General features: G+C 37.0%; 1 long non-coding RNA gene and 1 other non-coding gene across 2 annotated transcripts in view; both read right to left on the reverse strand.

Annotated features, from left to right (window-relative positions):
* Window positions 1–20,244, reverse strand: part of LOC122680582 — a 119,668-nt gene that overhangs the window by 37,571 nt on the left and 61,853 nt on the right. The window lies entirely within an intron of this gene.
* LOC122680914 lies at window positions 1,873–2,001 on the reverse strand. The gene has a single exon (XR_006336829.1).

The raw sequence follows: 20,244 nt of genomic DNA on the forward strand, positions 1-20,244 counted from the left end.
GGAAAATTGTAGTTGATTAAAGAGAATAAACCTGTGAGAATGATTTCAAACTTTTCAAAGCACTTGCTTATTTTTTTAAATTGATATATAGTTGATATACTATCTTAGTTTCAAGTGTACAATACAGTGACTCAAATTTTTTTATAGACTATATTCAATTTAAAGGTATTAGTAAATGTTGGTTATATTCCCTGTGCTGTACAATATATCCTTATAATTTATTTATTTTATACATTGTAGTTTGTACCTCTTAATCCCCTATCTCTCTCTTACTCCTCCCCACGTCCCTCTCCCCACTGGTTAGAAACTAGTTTGTTCTCTATATCTGTGAGTCTGTTTTGTTATGTTCATCTGTTTTGCTTTTTAGATTTCATGTATAAGCAATTACATATAGTATTTGTCTTTCTCTAACTTATTTCACTAAGCATAATGAAATGCTTAGTGAATCCATGTTGTGAATGGATTAGTGAATCTAGATCCATCCACGTTGTTACAAATGGCAAAATTTCATTCTTTTTTATGGCTGAATAGCATATGCTATTCAATTCAATTCAATACTCAATTCTGTGCATGTATAATGTATACCACATCTTTTTCACCTGTTCATCTGTTGATAGACCCTAGGTTGCTTCCATATCTTGGCTATTATAGCTAATGTTGTTATGAACATTGGGGTGTCTGCATCTTTTCAAATTAGTGGTTTTTGTTTTCTTAGGCTCTACACCCAGCAGTAGAATTGAAAGAGCATAGGTAGTTCTATTTTTAGCTTTTTGAGGAAACATCATACTCTTTTCCTTTATGGTTGCACTAATTTATATTCCCACCAACAGGGAAAAAGGAGACCCTTTTCTCCATACCCTGACCTTTGTTATTTGTGGTCTTTTGGATGATAGATATTCTAACAGGTGTGAGGTGATGGCTCATTGTGGTTTTGATCAGCATCTTTCTGATTACCGTTGTTGTGCTTTTCATGTGTCTGTTGGCCATCTATATGTCTTCCTTGGAAAAATGTTCAGATTTTCTGCCTATTTTTTTGCCTTTTTATATTGAGTTGTAGGAGCTGTTAATATATTTTGAATCATAAACCCTCATTGGTTATATCATTTGCAAATATTTCCTCCATTCAGTTGGCTGTCTTCATTTTGTGGATGGTTTTCCTTGCTGTGCAAAATCTTTTAATTAAGTACCATTTGTTCATATTTGCTTGTTTCCTTTGACTTTGGGGACAGATCAATGAATACTGCTGTAATCTATATCAGAGTGTTCTGCCTATGTTTTCTACTAGGAGTTCTGGTCTTGCATTTAGGTCTTTAATCCATGTTGAGTTTATTTTTGTATGTGGTTTGAGAAAATGGTATAATTTCTTTCTTTTACCTATAGCTGTCTAGGTTTCTGAGCACCACTAACTGAAGAGACTGTCTTTTCCTCATTGTATATTCTTGCTTGCTTCTGTCATAGATGAGTTGACCATAAGTGTATGGGTTTGTGTCTAGGCTTTCTAATCTGTTCCACTGATCTTCATGTCTGTTTTTGTGCCAGCACCACTATGTTTTAATTTTGATACTCTAGCTTTGTAGTATAGTCTGAAGTCAGGGAGTGTGAGATATCCAGCTTTGGTCTTCTTTCTCAGTATTGCTTCAGAGAGCTCTACTTTTAAATGCCATGAAAGACTATTTTAAAATATATTTTCTTTTTAAACAAAGTCTGAGTTGGAAAAATTTATCAAAATATGTATGATAAATTCATTTTTTGCTCATCAGCATTCCTTATAAAACATGTGTGCACACACACTCAAACTTTTCCTTGACTTTGACTTTTCCTTTTTTTAGAAATAAGATTTTGTCAAGAGCCAATTATTTATTTTTAATTTAAATCGTCCTCTCTAGGAGCCAGCCTGATTCATAGGACAGCCCTCCTAAACTGAGAGGGAAATTTCTGTGCATCTTGACAGACTTCCCCAGGTCAGTGAATTTTTAATATCCAAACATTAAATTTAGATGTGGAATTTAAAGTTCTTGAAATTTGAATCCCCTCTAAGCTCCCATTCTCAGTTAAAATTATATAGTGCTGTTTTGTTTTCTTTAAGAGGACTTGCTATCTTTACTGGTATATCTTTCAGAGGTCATATAAACTCAAAATATAATTTTAAAATAGCAAAAAATTTCTTCAAAGTAATTTATCACCATAGCTATTGTTACAAAAATAATATTCTTACTAAGTAAGTTTAAGTGTGTGAAATTAGAATGTAATCAAATAACGGACCAACTTTTAAAATTTAAATGAAAAGTTAAGAAATAAGTATCCAAAGTGATCTTTATAAATTACACTTTGAAAAATAAAAATGGCTATTGGTAATAAAGATTATAATAGTAATATCTAGGTCTTGCATGCAATTAATTGCATAAAACAGATAATTACTAGTTATTTTAATGTTCTTTATTGCATCAAAAATATAGCAGTCTTTGAAAGTGCTTCAGGGGAGATTTTCATTTTTTTAGTGGACTGCATAGATTGAGTGAATTATATACCTGGGGAATCTGTGAGTCCCAACATTGCAAGATACATTGCAGTTTACAGCTGTAAAGTATAAAGAAAGGTGAATTACCAAATTAAGGTTCTAGAGATAAAATAGTTTGCTTTATTTATAGCTTGTGAATAGGTTAAAAAGCCAACAAATCAGACTACTCTATAAGAATTCACATAAGCAGATATATATGTTATTTATTAAAGAACATATATATCAAATGTGTATATATATATAAACACACAATGTATAAATGAAAATATCTCTATGTATTACTATTTCAATCCTCAATTTTTGTCAAAATACAGCTTTTAAAGGTTAAACACATGAATTTTGAAAATGAGCACACACCAAAGATTTATTTAACATGTTAATGAACAAAGAAGAAAGGCGAAACTATTTCAAAAAAACGTTAGAAGAAACAGAAGTATTTATAGCGACAAATAAAAGAATGGTAAGAGAGTACCATGAAATCATATACAAAACCAAAGAATGTCTTATGTGACCTTAGAAAGTAGTAAAATACTCCAACCGATTTAGTTAAGGAAAAAATCCAAACAAAGGTCCAAAATAAGATAACCCTTGGGAGAGCCTATTAGACAATGCTTCATTAGGACAGTCTCTACCTGTTACCCTAAAATAAGCTTCAGAGATTATTCTTGATTACACACTCAATTTTGGGTTGGGTTGAATTTTAAATAACTCTTATTTACTCTTCCATTCTGAGGGTAGGGAAAGAAAAAGGAGAATTTTATCTCCTTAGAGATATACTTGCAGTATTTATCTGTGTGTGGATTCTACTTTTTCAAGGTTCAGGAAATCTGTTAAAGGGATCTGACCAGCAAAGAATTAATTGATCTATTATATTGTCCATGAGGCTGTGTTCTTGTTACCACAGAAGGTGTAAGACCAGTTTCCTGGAGCACTTTGTGGGCATAGATTCCAGACTTGAATTACACCATTTTTCTTTGGTGAGCTTATTGTGTTGCTCAGTCATGTCCGAATCTTTGTGAACCCATGGACTGCAGCACGCCAGACTTCCCTGTCCTTCAACATCTCTTGGAGTTTCCTCAAACTCATGTCCATTGAGTAGGTAAAGTCATCCAATCATCTCATCCTCAGTCGTCCCCTTTTCCTCCTGCCTTTAATCTTTCCCAGCATCAGGATCTTTTCTAATGAGTTGGCTCTTCACTTCAGGTGGCCAAAGTATTGGAACTTCACCTTCAGGATCTCTTCTTCCAATGAATATTCAGGGTTGGTTTCCTTTAAGATTGACTGGCTTGATCTCCTTGCAGTCCAAGGGACTCTCAAGAGTCTTCTCCAACACCACAGTTCAAAAGCATCAATTCTTTGGTGCTCAGCCTTCTTTATGGTCCAATTCTCACATCCATACATGACTACTGGAAAAACCATAGCTTTGACTAGGTGGCCCCTTTGTTGGCAAAGTGATGTCTCTGCTTTTTAATATGCTGTCTAGGTTGGTCGTGGCTTTTCTTCCAAGGAACAGGTGTATTTTTATTTCATGGCTGCAGTCACTGTCCACAATGATTTTGGAGCCCAAGAAAATAAAGTCTGCCACTGTTTCCATTGTTTCCCCATCTATTTGCCATGAAGATGGTGAGCTTATTGCTCTAAGTTGAATGCTCAAATAGGAATCCCCATACCCCTAAATATGATTTTGTCTGCACAATTGACATGTGTATTGATATCTCAATTTTTGAAAGAGACAGATTCCTATTAACCTGTGAAGATAATTATGTTACCATTGAAATGAAAAGTTTAGTATAAAAAAAGAAGTGTGGGAATCAGCCTTAAAGATTTCTTACAGAAAAAAAAGATAGCATTTAAAGAATGCTTTTTGTTTATTCTGCAAAACCAGTCTTAAGTTATTGAGGGTTAAAGAAAGAACAATGTTTCATATGTCCATCAGAAATATCAACAATATTCTAAGGAAACACACATAACTACTCAGACTCCCTCATTAGTTAAATCATTACTATGTAATTATTGTTCCTCTTGGTCTAATACCTGTTTGCTTTCAAGAGGTTGTCTGCTTCTGGAATAAAAACTCTTGAGTCAGTCCTCTGATGCAATCTTTACAATTATCCAAGAGATATCCCCTTAAATGCCAAAGTTCCTACTAATGAATCTATTTCTTCAAGTATAAGTAGTTAAAACACCTGTTATGCTTCTTTCTAGGAGGTATTGACAGTTTTTTATTTGAAAACCAAATTTCCAACCTGTAGCAGAGCCTTCAGATAAGCAGGAAACAAGGCAGAAATGCCTATTGATGTGGCGTGAAAGGCTGTGGTTAGTTTATTACTGTAATCAGCAGTATCAGAGTGGAGCAGGGTGGTATTCTCTATTGAGATAAATGCATTACCCTGGCATGAGGATTTGACCAGTGGTTCTTCTGAGGGGTGAGTAAGGGTGAGATGGTCAAGCTTTCTTTTTTTAAAAATTTTTATTGAAGTATATAGACTTACAATATCCTGTTAGTTACAATATGTGTGTGTATAGCACATCAATTCTGTTTATATATGTGAGGAGAATGCATATATGTATTCTTTTTCATATTCTTTTCCCTTATTGATTATTACATAATATTGAGTATAGTTCCCTGTGCGTATGTCCTTTTGGTTATCTATTCTATATATATAGTGTGTATGTTTAATCCCAGCCTCCTGCTTTATCCCTCCTCCAACCTCCCTTTGGCAATCATAGGTTTGTTTTCTGTGTCTGAGTCTCCTTCTGTTTGGAAAATAAGTTCATTTGTTTCCTTTTCTTCTAGATTCCACAAATAAGCAATAGAATATATTTGTCTCTCTCTGACTTACTTCACTTAGTGTAATAATCCCTAGGTCCACCCATAATGCTGCAAATGGTATTATTTCTTTTTATGGCTGAGTAATACTCCAAGGTTTCTATTTTTTTTAATAAAGATGAGAGAGGTACCTGCCTCCCCACCTCATGTCTTGAAGATGTCTCCTCAAAACATTATTGGCTTGATAAAAGGCCCAATCTTTTCGTTTGACCATGCAAGTCTTAGGGTTTCTGACCTTTGGAACTGAAAACACTTTTCTCCCAGAATTAGGAGGGAGTCTCACTCAGCATATATAGGAGGTAATCACATGTACATTGTTTCATCTCCTAAGAATATATGAGAAGTTTTCATTGTTCTCTCCTTACCTAACTATAACATATGAAAATGCATCCAGTTCTGTCCAGACTTTGCACACACTTTCAGGATACATGTACGTGCATACAAATCTGAAATGCTCATTTGCTAACACAGTTTGTTTTCTTTATATCTGCACTATCAGTATAGAGAGTGTTTTTGTTGTTTCCCTGATAGTTTTCAGTATTTGTGATGTTACCCTATGAGATATGAGATGTTAATCTACTTGCTGGCTAAATAAGATAGCCTGCCACAGTTTCAAGAACTTGGGCAGAACAGACAACACTCCTGAGTCAAAGAGCAGGGACTGTTCATTACTTGAATTATAACAAAGCAAGCATGATCATCATGTTCCCATCAGCTGTCTTTGCCAACTGCTTTGTGGAAGGACTGAGATAAAGGAGCCCAGATGGATGCTGGGCTTGCAGTGGGTTTGCATCATAGTTGAGAAACATGGAGTTTAGGGAACACAAATCTTTTCTAATAGGCTGCAAGGAAATAAAAAAGAAATTTACCAATACTGGTAAACAAACCTGCCCCCTGCTCTGGATAGAAACTCTGTCTTCCAATCCTGCTTGCTATACAAATATCCTTGGACACGTAACCCAGAACAAGGCAGCCAAAGCTTGTCCTTTGCATTTCATACAGATCCATAGAGAATTGTCTTTCAATGAAGGTGAGAAAATATTCTTCAGTGGAGGCCTTGTAAATTTCCAGGCCCTTCCTCTAGAGTGTACACTTTCTAACATTTATATTAATAACAATTATATTAATAACAATTTATCCACACAAAATTAACTGTATGGTCATCAATGTTTCAGTGTTCTAACTCAGAAATGACCCAAAGCTGTAGATTATTCAAACAGACCTCTGAGTAGATAACGCAGGGGTCCCCAACCTCCAGAATCTCATGCCTGATGATCTGATGTGGAGCTGATGTAATAATAACTAGAAATAAACTGTAAAATAAATGTAATGCACTTGAATCGTCTTGAAACCATCCCCCACTCCCTCCCTGTTCTGTGGAAAAACTCTCAGGAAACCAGTCCATGGTGTTGAAGAGGTTGGGGACTGATGCTTTAAAAAGATTTTGTGGGAATGCTATTAGTTTTTCTTATTAATGAACCACTATAAGATAATGAAGAAGCTCAGATTAACTAGTCTCTGAGAAAGCAAATCCAAATATTATGAAGATACCTTTTTACTTTTAAAAGTTTTACTGTATGCTGATATTCAGGGAAATTATGTATTGCTGGGGATTTCTTAATCCAAAATTATCAAGCAGGTCTGATTTGTTCAAGATTCACTTGTTCACACCAACTTAATTTCTAACAAAAAAAATGCCTCTGAGATAGCAGTTTTGGTGAGAAAGATTTTTCATTTTCCTCTTAAAGAGATAGTCCATTAAAATATTAGAAATTTTATGTCTTTATTTTCCAGATATACTCAAATTATGTCTGTGACTTTTAGTTTCTATATCAGAACATACCTCACTTATTTTTAGAGACTTGTATCTAATTTATTCATGCAGTGCCTTCTGGGGTAGGAAACATTTCATACTCACAATGAGAATTAAAGGCTTTTTTCTTTTCTTTTTTTTTTTTTTTTTTTTTGCTTTTTTCAATTAAAGACACAGACACATGTACAGACTCTGCAACCTCAATTCAATGACTTTGGCTGCAGGTCAAATTCAATGTGAAAACACACAAATCACTAGTCCAGATTCCAGACTGCTGTTCTCCTTTCCAATGAGCATAACATGTCTTCTTAATTGGTTTGAACTCATAAATAGACTCACAAAAAGACCAATAACTCAGGCAATCTATTAGAGAACAAATCTGTCTGTGCCTACTAGAGATCATTAAATGTTCAGACCATACACACATATTTGCATTCTTTGCTGTCTTGTGCAAACCAGAAACAGAATCAAACTTAATCAAGAAATAGAAAATAAAACCATAGAATGAGAAATGAAAACAGAAACAAGGATAATTTCTATTGCCACTTGGCATTCTCTCAAAGAGGCAAGAAGAGTGTGCTGTGCTTGAAATACGAGGTGCATTTTCTTGGGCAACTCAGTCTAATTGGTTTATCAAGATGGTTTTCACATGAACATCTCAGGGAAACTTCCGCAAACTCTCATGGTGTAATTTTTTGAAGTTCAAAATATGACTTACACAAAGTGAGCACATCAAATGTTTGGTAATGAAATAGTGATAAAACTTGAACTTGGGTTCAAGAATATGCAGAAAAGACAAAAGTATTTTGGTGACCCAGTGAAAGAATGATGGAATAAGATTGTGAAATTACATGCAAGACTGGTGTGATGGTTAATTTTATTTGTTACCTTGATTAGGCTAAAGCTTGCCCAGATATTTGGTCAAACATTATTTCTACATTCATCTGTAAGGAGGTATTTGTATCTGTTTGCTGTCACTTCTGCAGAGAAAGATTTTGGTAATAAAATGGATAGAATGATTCATTCTGTGGGTATCAAGTCATCTTTTCTCAGTTATCCTGTCATCCACAGTGGGCTCAAGAATACTGTACCTCCTCTTCTGGAGAAAGGGTTAATACATCACTGGTGTGCGTGTGCATGATAAGTCACTTTGCAACCCTATGACTGTAGCCCGCTAGGTTCCTCTGTCCATGGGATTCTCCAGGCAAGAATACTGGAGTGGGTTACCATGCCCTCCTCCAGGGGATCTTCCCAACCCAGGAATCGAACCCCCCATCTGTTATGTCTACCTGCCTTGGGAGATGGGTTCTTTACCACCAGTTCCACCTGGGAAGCCCTCACAGGTTATGTGTGTCCATATTACTCCATCCAGTGGTTCTCCTTCCATGAAGAATGCAGACAAATTCAACAGATACTGGCATACAAGTTAAAATAAATAAAAAGCTAAAACTTTGGGCTTGTAATTTTGTCTACGAACAGAAATAATGCTTCTTGATAGGAGAAGTGCATTTCCATTGTTATTAACCAGGAATAATTTGTCTTGCTATTTGATTTCTACAAGTTAGTTAACTACCTTTATAGAGCTGTAAAATAGCTCAATCAACAGTAAATAGAAAAATAAAATAGGTTAGATACTCCTAATCAGATAAACCTTTAATATAAAAATGAATTGCATACATAGTTCAGTCCAAACTGTACATGAAGGGGAAAATCTGCCTAAATTAATTCCTTTCTTAAAATTGAATTATATTACAAATGCACACTTTATCTAAGATGGGTATTTCTGGAAGTTTCATGAGCTATGTTACTATGCATCTCAATAGAATACAAGTTCTGTATGTGATAGCTTAGACTCTGAAAAATGATCTTGAGTATCTCAAAAGTATACAATAAATTAGCATTTTCCTCTGTCACCTGTCTCCAATACCCTGCTTTACCAAAGGCTGGGTAACTCCAAATTTTACAAATAAAATTAATTTGTGGAAATGTTGGGTGTTCCTTATTTCTAAATTTGAAAAATTCAGCATTTCAATCCACACTGAATAATCTCCAGTTCAACAAATACCCACTGATTATGTTCATAAAAATTCAAACAAAATTTTTGTCGTTCAGTTCTTTTGGTCAAGATATTCAGATCATGAGTAGAACATAATTTGGTTTTACTTTTAAATCAGTCTTTTACAATACAAAATTTTAGAAGTTTTCTTTCTCTGAAAATAAAGGAGAACAATTTTAGATATAGATTTCTAAAAATTGTAGGAAAAGGTCTTAGTTTCTAGAAAAAGCAACACAAGTAAATGCTCAAATGCTGGGGGCTAAAAAGTATGTATTCCTGATTAAATACAGATAATACTTTTTTGCTTTTAGTTTTTGACATCATGCTGTGGTCCTTTTAGCTAACAGCCTGTAATCCCTTCCTCTCTTTCATTGGATTCATGTAGTGCAGAAATTCTCAAACTTGGCTACACATAGAACCATCTAGAGAGGGTTTTTTTGTTTTGTTTTTATTTTTTTACATTAATACTGATGCTTGGAAAATGTCCCACACAAATAAAAGTTGCTGGGGGGTAAAGCCAAGAATCAGTATTTTTACAACTTTACTCCACATGATTCAAATGTACAGCTACTATTTGGAGACACTGCATGCGTGCATGCTTAGTTGCTCAGTTGTATCTGACTCTTTGTGACCACATAGACTGTAGACTGCCAGGCTCCTCTGTCCTTGGGATTCTCCAGGCAAGAATAGGGAGTGGTTTGCTATGCCCACTTCTAGGGAATCTCTCCAACCCATGTCTCCTGCATCTCCTGAAACCCCCAACTTGATAAAATAACCATTCTAGTGGTCAACAAGCACTTATTAATTATATTAATACCATATGTTTATATTATATAATCATTAATTATATATATAAACTGGGCCAGCTATCAAAATTATTTTCTTTCAAGAAGCATGGTATTAAAAATTACATAGCAGATTCTTTGCCAGGCACTATGCATGCAAAGCTGCAGTAGTCATTATCTGCAATGATAATTCTTAAATGGGGTAAATCTTTAAAAAATACAGGTTGCCATATCCATTTCTGTTTCTATTTGCTAAAATTTTTGCTTAATTACTGCTCTTGTATATATTATTTCAATTTTATTTCTGGATGCAATTATGTAAAAGAGATTTGTTTAGGATTTGATCTGCGGTGAATCCCTTTTAGCAAGATGACAGCATAATGAGAGAAGGTTAAGTACTCAAGGCGGTGTGCAGCTGTGGATCAGTAAAGATGAGCACAGGAAGGAAACCCAGGATATAGAAGCCATCTGGCCAGAGGGAATTGAGCAAATCCTCCCTAGAAAATGGAGCTTTTGTTAACTTTAGTTACAACTCAGAACAGAAATGTTTGAAACTCTCTTAATAAAATGAGTGATTCAAGATTCCAGAGGAGACTATCCTGCAGTGATGTCTTCAGATGTAATTGGCATGGCCCTCTTCCCAGATATCTCTAGCTAGAATAAAAAGGAGCTCTAGTTACATAGCTCACTGCTCTGACACATTTCATCATCATACAGATGATGAGCACATTTTTGTCTAGATGAGGACATTTAGAAAAATGAAATTATAACCCAAGCATTTATGGCACAGTTGACTTTTTTGTTGTTCATCATAACCTTACAACGCTTTAGTGAATGCTTAGACATTCATTTATATTTCTTTTGTTGTTCTTCACTCTGACTTTTCATCCAAGGTCCCTCTTTACTCGTACTTTCCCCAGGTTGGTCCAAGTTTGGAACTGACTTTCTCATTAATACTTGCTGTAAAAAATAGATTGCTATCAGAGAAATGATAAAATTCATACTTTCCATTGTATAGATTTTAGCTCAATCTTTTAATTACAGCTAAAAATGTAATCTGATTTGGTTTCCAATTTGTAGTCTTAAGGCTTCTTGACTTCCAAGAATACTATACTTTTTCATTCAACAGATAATTCACTGAGTGCCTCCATGAACAAGACTTTGTTCTAGATACTGGGAGATATAGTGGTGGACAAAAAAAAAAAAAAGAATTAAAAACACTGCTGCCATGGATCTTCCACAGTAAATATGTATATCTGTACCTTTAGGTGAAAATATTTTTAATAAAAATCTGTTTTTCAACGGGACACACCAGAATGAAAACACACAAACACACCTTATATATTAAAGGGAAACCAGTGGTCCATGGATTGGGAGTTTTAAAAGGTACCAGTTTTTAAAAAAGGATGACCAGGGCATACATCCCTGAGAAATTGATATTTGAACAAAAACCTGAAGGAGGTGCCCCATGTCACAGAATGCTCTCATGTGACAGGGCCAGAGGGCTTGGACCAATAGCTCATTTTAATAGATGTAGAGATAGAATCCTGGGAGCAGCACACAGCTTTTTGATGTACTTGCATATGGTCCTTGTGAGAAGTGGAAGCCTTACCAGGAGTGGGAGGATCAAAAATCAGTTGTTTGATCAAAACCGTCTATGCTCTCACTTTAAAGTGCAAGTCGCTCAATCGTGTCCAGCTCTTTGCAACTCCATGGACTATACGGTCCATGGAATTCTCCAGGTCAGAATACTGGAGTGGATAGCCATTCCCTTCTCCAGGGGATCTTCCTAACCCAGGGATTGAATCCAGGTCTCTCACAATGCAGGTAGATTCTTTACCAGCTAAGCCACCAGGGAAGCCCAAGAATACTGGAGTGGGTAGCCTATCCCTTCTCCAGAGGATCCTCCCCACTCAGGAATCGAACCTGGGTCTCCTGCATTGCAGGTGGAAGTATATAGACACAATTGTGGTTAGTCATTGAGAATCCTGGAAAAAATGACAAGTTTTTAAAAGTAGATGTTTAACCATTTTACTGTGGTTCACAATATAATCAGAGATCAATGTTAGAAATTTTAGAAAAGAAGTTAGGCTAAATCTCTCAGTGCATATTAAGTGAAGATGTAGTAAGAAAAAATGGAGAGACTCCCCTGGTGATCCAGTGGTTAAGACTTCGCCTTCCAGGGCAGGGGCTGGGGGTCGGATCCCTGGTCAGGGAGCTGAGAGCCCGCATACCTTGCGGCTAAAAACTGAAACCTAAAACAGAAGCAATATTGGAACAAATTCAGGGAAAGACTTTAAAAATGGTCCACATCAGGGAGAAGAAAGAAAGAAACAATGGAAAGGAGATGGACCAAGCATGAGAGGGGAGGTACAGGAAAGAGATGATTTGGAAACAAGGAAAGGGGATTTATTGAACGTGGAAGTCTTCTGTGGTGGCTCAGCGGTAAAGAATCTGCCGGCAATGCAGGAGATGTGGATTTGATTCCTGGCTGGGAAAGACCCCTGGAGTAGCAAATGGCAGTCCACTCCAGTATTCTTGCCTGGAAGAGTCCATGGACAGAGGTGACTGATGGGGTACAGTCCATGAGGTCATGAAGAGTCACACACAACTTAGTGACTAATCAACGGCAACAACAAATTAAACATGGAAGAGGAAAATGGTGGATCCAAGTCAAAGCCCTAGTTTAACTACAAATAATATTTAATAATAAATTAAATCAACATGTGAAAGTATTCTATGAGGTAGGTTATTTCACTGATGGCAGAAGAGTTTTATAAAAAAAAATTCCTGGTAGACAAAGAGTAATTTGGAATATGCTTCACATAACACTATAGCAGAAAAATCACCAAGAATGTCATGTAGAAAACGAAATAAATTCTCAAATGAAGTTTAGGGAGTGGAACATAGTAGTATTCTATCAACATAATCCACACCTTCACTAGACATAACCAATTAAATAAACTATGTTAATGGAATGAGAGTAATATAGTTGACTTCTCTAATACAGAATCTGAGCAAATCTATTCCAACATAATCAGACACATACAATTTTGAGTTGATAACATATTCACATAGTTAGAACATCATAAAAATATAAAAATGTACCTGGAGTGAAGTTTCTATCCCACTCTTGTAGCATATATTATATGCTCTTTTGCACCTTATAGTTCTTGTTATATTAACCCATTTATAAAGTACTTCCTCAATTCTTTTTCACTTTTTAGCAATTGAAAAGTATGCCATGTGAGGATATACTATGATTTTTGTAAACAGCCCTCTACAAATGGAAATTTAGGGTTTTTTCTATATTTTTACTATTATAAATAATGCCATAATGAGTAATCATGTACATATGCACTTTCACATGTGTGAAGTTATACACATGATATCCTTTGTCTAGGATAAAGTCCTAGGAATAGAATTATCTTGCCAGGGTATATCAGTTCAGTTCAGTCACTCAGTCATGTCTGACTCTTTGAGACACCATGGACTGCAGCACGCCAGGCTTCCCTATTACCAACTCCTGGAGCTTGCTATATACATTTTAATTATGATAAATGCTGCCAAATAGCATCTCTAGAGGTTAAAATTTTTCAATATTTATGAGAGTTTCTATTTCCCTATAGCCTTGCCGGCACAGAATACTTTGTTTTAGCCTATCACGTAGATGCAAATTTTGTTTCACTGTTGTTTGAATGAGTTTCTCTTAATGCAACCCTATTTGGGTATCTTTTCATATTACTGAGAGATATTTGTATTTCATTTTGGGACAGCCCTCTTTTCATGTCATTTGCCCATTTTCCCATAGGGAGAATTGCCTATGGTCTGTGATATGTTATTAATATATTTTTTCCCATGTGTGTAATTTGAGTACTTTTGCTTTTGCCACTTGTGAAAGCTTTTTAATTTTATTTTATTTTATGGCTTCTGAACTTTATGTGGGAAGAGAAAGGTCTTCCCACTCTGAGGCAAGTCAGTTCTCCATATTTTCTTTTCTACTAGCCTTTTTTAAAATTACACACACACACAGACACACACACACACACACAGAGTGTCTGTCTCTCTATATCCTGTATTTATTGATTTGCAATCTACCTAGGACCTTATTTTTTTCTTATTCCATGTGTCTCCCAGCTGTTAAAACAGATTTCAGAGAAAAGTTAATCTTTTCTGAGAAAAGATGCCCCCGTATTCTTAGGTTAAGCTTCTGGACATTTGGGGGTCTATTTGTGGCCTTTTGATTCTGAACTTTTGTTCTTTATGTTACTCATAGGTTAATACTGCCTTTTTGTTTTTAACTACTGAGACACTGGAGCATATTTTACCACCTAATTGCCCTCTCAGATGTTATAAAGTCTGCTGTCTATAAATTGCTTCATCCACTTTGAAAACAACTTTTAAAACACATAATTAATGATGTGCCTATTCCTTGAGACAGTAATACATTTCCTAGGTTTATATCTTAGAGCCGTGGTTTGTAAACTTTTATACAACAGAATCTGATAGAGTGCCTGAAGAACTATGAACAAGGGTTTGTAACATTGTGCAGGAGGTGGTGATCAAAACCATCCCCAAGAAAAAGAAATACAAAAAGGCAAAATGGTTGTCTGAGGAGGCCTTACAAATAGCTGAGAAAATAAGACATGCAAAAGGCAAAGGAGAAAAGGAAAGATATACCCATCTGAATGCAGAGTTTCAAAGAATACCAAGGAGAGATAAGAAAGCCTTCCTAAGTGAACAATGCAAAGAAACAGAGGAAAACAATAGGATGGGAAAGACCAGAGATCTCTTCAAGAAAATTAGAGATACCAAAGGAACATTGCATGTGAAGATGGGCACAGTAAAGGAGAGAAATGGTAAGAACCTAACAGAAGAAGAAGATATTAAGAAGAGGTGGCAAGAATACACAGAAGAACTATTTATTTAATGACCCAGGTAACCATGTAGGTGTGATCTCTCACCTAGAGCCAGACATCCTGGAATGTGAAGTCAAATGGGCCTTAAGAAGCATATCCCGGAACAAAGCTAGTAGAGGTGATAGAATTCCAGCTGAAGTATTTCAAGTCCTAAAAGATGATGCTGTGAAAGTGCTGCACTCAATATGTCAGCAAATTTGTAAAACTCAACAGCAGCCACAGGACTGGAAAAGGTCAGTTTTCATTCCAATCCCAAAGAAAGGCAATGACAAAGAATGTTCAAACTACGGCACTGTTGCACACATCTCACATGCTAGCGAAGTAATGCTCAAAATTCTCCAAGTAAGAACTCAACAGTATGTGAACTGAGAATTTCCAGATGTTCAAGCTGAACTTAGAAAAGGCAGGGGAACCAGAGATCAAATTGCCATCATCTGCCTGATCATAGAAAAATCAAGAGAATTCCAGAAAAACATCTACTTTTGATTTATTGATTACCCCAAAGCCATTGACTGTGTGGGTCACAACAATCCATGGGAAATTCTTAAAGAGATGGGAATATCAGGCCACCTGATGTGCCTTCTGAGAAATCTATATGCAGGTCAAGAAGCAATAGTTAGAACTGGACATGGAACAACAGACTAATTCCAAATAGGGAAACAAGTATGTCAAGGCTGTATATTGTCACCCTGTTTATTTAACTTATATGCAGAGTACATCATGAGTAATGCTGGGCTGGATGAAGCATAAGCTGGAATCAAGATTTCCAGGAGAAATATCAATAAACCCATTTATGCAGATGACACTACCCTTATGGCAGAAAGCAAAGATGAACTAAAGAACTTCTTGATGAAAGTGAAAGAGGAGAGTAAAAAAGCTGGCTTAAAACTCAGCATTCGAAGATCATGACATCCGGTCTCATCAGTTCAGGTCACTCAGTCGTGTACGACTTTGCAACACCGTGGACTGCAGCATGCCAGGCTTCCCTGTCCTTCACCAACTCCCAGAGCTTACTCAAGCTCATGTCCATCCAGTTGGTGATGCCATCCAACCGTCTCATCCTCTGTCATCCCCTTCTTCATTCCCTTCAATCTTTCCCAACACCAGGGTCTTTTCAAATGAGTCAGTTTTTCACATCAGGTGGCCAAAGTATGGGAGTTTCAGCTTCAGCATCAGTCCTTCCAATGAATATTCAGGACTGATTTCCTTTAGGATGGACTGGTTGGATCTCCTTGCAGTCCAAGGGACTCTCAAGAGTCTTCTCCAACATGGCAGTTCAAAAGAATCAATTCTTCAGTGCTCAGCTTTCTTTATAGTCCAACTCTCACATCCATTCATGACTACTGGAGAAACCATAGCTTTGAGTAGATGAACTTTTATTGGCACAAAGTGATGTCTCTGCTTTTTAATATGCTGTCTAGGTTGGTCATAGCTTTTCTTCCTAGGAGCAAGCATCTTTTGATTTCATGGCTGTAGTCACCATCTACAGTGATTTTGGAGCCCAAGAAAATAGTCTCTCACTGTTTCCATTATTTCCCCATCTATTTGCCATGAAGTGATGGGACCAGATGCTATGATCTTAGTTTTCTGAATGCGGAGTTTTAAGCCAACTTCTTCACTCTCCTCTTTCACTTTCATCAAGAGGCTCTTCAGTTCTTCACTTTCTGCCATAAGGGTGGTGTCATCTGCATATCTGAAGTTATTGATATTTCTCCCAGCAATCTTGATTCCAGTTTGTGCTTTATCCAGCCTGGCATTTCGCATGATGTACTGCATAGAAGTTAAATAAGGAGGGTGACAATATACAGCTTTTCTCCTTTCCCTATTTGGAACCAGTCTGCTCTTCCATGTCCAATTCTAACTGTTGCTTCTGTACTTGCTTACAGATTTCTCAGGAGGCAGGTCAGGTGGTCTGGTATTTCCAACTCTTTAAGAATTTTCCATAGTTTGTTGTGATCCACACAGTTAAAGGCTTTGGTGTAGTCAATAAAGTTGATGACAAATAGATGGGGAAAAAATGAAAACAGTGACAGACTTTATTTTCTTGGATTTCAAAATCACTGCAGATGGTGACTGCAGCCATGAAATTTAAGACACTTTCTCCTTGGAAGAAAAGCTGTGACAAACCTAGGCAGCATATTAAAAAGCAAAGACATTGCTTTACCAACAAAGGTCCATCTAGACAAAGCTATGGTTTTTCCAGTAGTCATGTATGGATGTGAGAGTTGGACCATAAAGAAAGCTGAGCAGTGAAGAATTAATGCTTTTGAACTGTGGTAATGGAGAAGACTCTTCAGAGTCCCTTGGACTGCAAGGAGATCAAACCAGTTAACTCTAAAGGAAATCAATCCTCAATACTCATTGGAAGGATGGATTCTGAAGCTAAAGCTCCAATACTTTGGCCACCTGATACAAAGATCTGACTCATTGGAATTTTACTTCATTAGAAAAGACCCTGATGCTGGAAAAGATTGAAAGCAGGAGGAGTAGGGGATGAGTGAGAATGAGATGGTTGGATAGTATCACCAACTCAATGGACATGGGTTTGAGCAAGCTCTGAGTTGGTGATAGGTAGGGAAGCCTGGCGTGTTGTAGTCCATGAGGTCACAAAGAGTCGGACATGACTGAGCAACTGAACTGAACTGATACAACAGAATCACCTGCAGAGCCTCTTAAAATAGATGGCTACGCTCCACCCCCTAGAACATCTAATTCTCTTAAGGTAGGACCTGGGAATTTGCATTCCTGACAAGTTCTCATGGAATGCCATTGTACTGGTCTAGGAGCATACCTTGAGTGTCACTACCCTAAAAGCCCTGCTGATGTGCAGAAAACTTGTAAAATAATGTTTCAGCACTGTTTGTAGTTAAGAATTGGAAAGACCTTAAAGGTACTTCACATAAGAATGACTAAATACATTGTTATCTTCCTACAATGGGATTCTCTATAGTTGTTAAAAGGAACAAACCATAAATATATCAAATGGATAAACCTCACAAGACATAATGTTGAGGAACCAAAATAATAGGGCCCATCATTTGATCCTAGTGGTAAGATTAAATATGGAAATGGCACATAACAACACAGACAGATGAGAAAAGACATCTCATCTGGGTCCTCACAAAAAACAGTGTGTCTCAGAAGAAATTTTACTATATGACATATTAAATGTTAAAATATGAATAAATAATACTGTATTATTTATGCATGTGTGCATACTCAGTCTCTAAGTCATGTCTGAATCCTTGTGACCCCATAGACTATAGCCCACCAGGTTCCTCTATCCATGAAATTTCCCAGGCAAGAATCCTGGAGTTGATTGCCATTTTCTTCTCCAGGGGATCTTTGTGACCCAGTGATCAGACCCAGGTCTCCTGTATTGGCAGGCAAATTCTTTACCACTGAGCCACCAAGGAAGTCCATGTTATTTATTTATGGATCCATATCAAAAGTATACAAGTATCATCTTAGAATCATAAGCACTAAATTCAGGATGGTAATTACTGAGGGCAGAGGTAGTGCTTTGGGTAACTAAATGTTACTGAGAAGAGGAGCACAGAGAAATTGTGACAAAGCATAGAAATGTTAATTTTCAGAATAGGGATTGTACCAATTCACTCATTTGTCAAGTTTCATGTCTTAGACTGGGTAATGGGTATGATCACTCATTATATTGTTTTCTCTGATTTAGTTGAATGTCTGAACTGTTTCATAAATAGAAATTAATAAAAAATACATGACTGTAACAAACTGCCTCTTTTGAGGTCTAACTGTCCTTAAAATGTCCAACTTTGAAAGTAGATAAAAAAGATGAGGGAAGATGAGATGATCTGAACCCGTATGTTGACAATTGATTCCTTGGTGGTGAAAGTTAGCTGCAGCCTGAGAAATTATGAAGCTCTTTAGAGAATTGTTCTTTCTCCCTAAATTTAGATGCAGATAATAGGTTTATAACCCAAAGTATACATGACCCCAATATGGGTTGTAAACTATGTGTGTGCCTGCAAAGTCTTCAGTCATGTCTGACTCTTTGCGACCCTATGGATTGTAGCCTACCAGGCTCCTCTGTCCATGGGGATTCTCCCGGCAGGAGTACTGGAGTGAGTTGCTATTCCCTTGTCCAGGGGATCTTCCCAATGCAAGGGTCAAACCTGAGTCTACTGTGTCTCCTGCACTGCAGGCAGATCCTTTACCACTGAGCCACTGGGGAAGCCCATGTTATTTATTTATGAATACTACACCCAGTATTATTTTAAATATTAAGTAAGGAAAAGTCATATGAAAATCAGGATTCCTAGTTTCTCTGAAAATATCAGAAGCTCTGGCATCACAGGGCTAGCATTCCCTCATGGGAACAATTGTCTGGAGCCCAGCACCAGCTACCCCTTTTCAAAATAAAATGTGTTCTCTGGGTTTCCATAGATCTCACCTGATTCACTGACCCTTGACTATTTAAGGGACCCATCTAGCTCCTGTTAGCATTGGGATGTGCAGTCTTTGATTAGGACATAGTCTGTAGAAAGTAAAATTCACTTTCTGGAGCTGCTTTTAGAATTTATCTATGTGTGCGGTTGGGCTTCCCCAGTTGGGTTCAGTTGCTCAGTCGTGTCTGACTCTTTGCGACCCCATGGACTGCAGCACGCCAGTCCTCCCTGTCCATCACCAACTCCCGGAGTCTACCCAAACCCATGTCCATCAAGTCGGTGATGCCATCCAACCATCTCATCATTTGTCGTCCCCTTCTCCTCCTGCCCTCAATCCCTCCCAGCATCAGGGTCTTTTCAAATGAGTCAACTCTTTGCATCAGGTGGCCAAAGTATTGGAGTTACAGCTTCAACATCAGTCCTTCCAATGAACACCCAGGACTGATCTCCTTTAGGATGGCTCTGTGCAAATGCAAGAGACATAGAAGATGTGGGTTTGATCGCTTGGTCAGGAAGATCCCCTGGAGATGGAAATGGCAACCCACTCCAGTATTCTTGTCTGGTAAATCCAATAGACAGAGGAGCCTGGCGGGCTACAGTTGTGACTTAATGGCAGGGAGAATTTTGTTTTTAATTTTGTTATTCACACCGTTAAGGTATAACTATAAGCAGACAAGATTTAGGGTGTCCATATCTTCAACTTGACTATGACTTGAAAAAAATCTCCCCCAGACTTTTTCTGCTGGAATTAAAGTGGCATAGCCTACCACACACTATCCTACTGAGGCTTTTTATTTCCTTCTCTTTTCAACTTACCCCCAGCTTCACCTCCCAGCAGTGCCCTCTTCATTATTCAAGCCCAGCAGTGTCCAGTAGAATTATACATATAGGATTAAGCA

This window comes from Cervus elaphus, chromosome 22, assembly GCF_910594005.1.
Source record: "Cervus elaphus chromosome 22, mCerEla1.1, whole genome shotgun sequence".
NCBI lineage: Eukaryota > Metazoa > Chordata > Mammalia > Artiodactyla > Cervidae > Cervus > Cervus elaphus.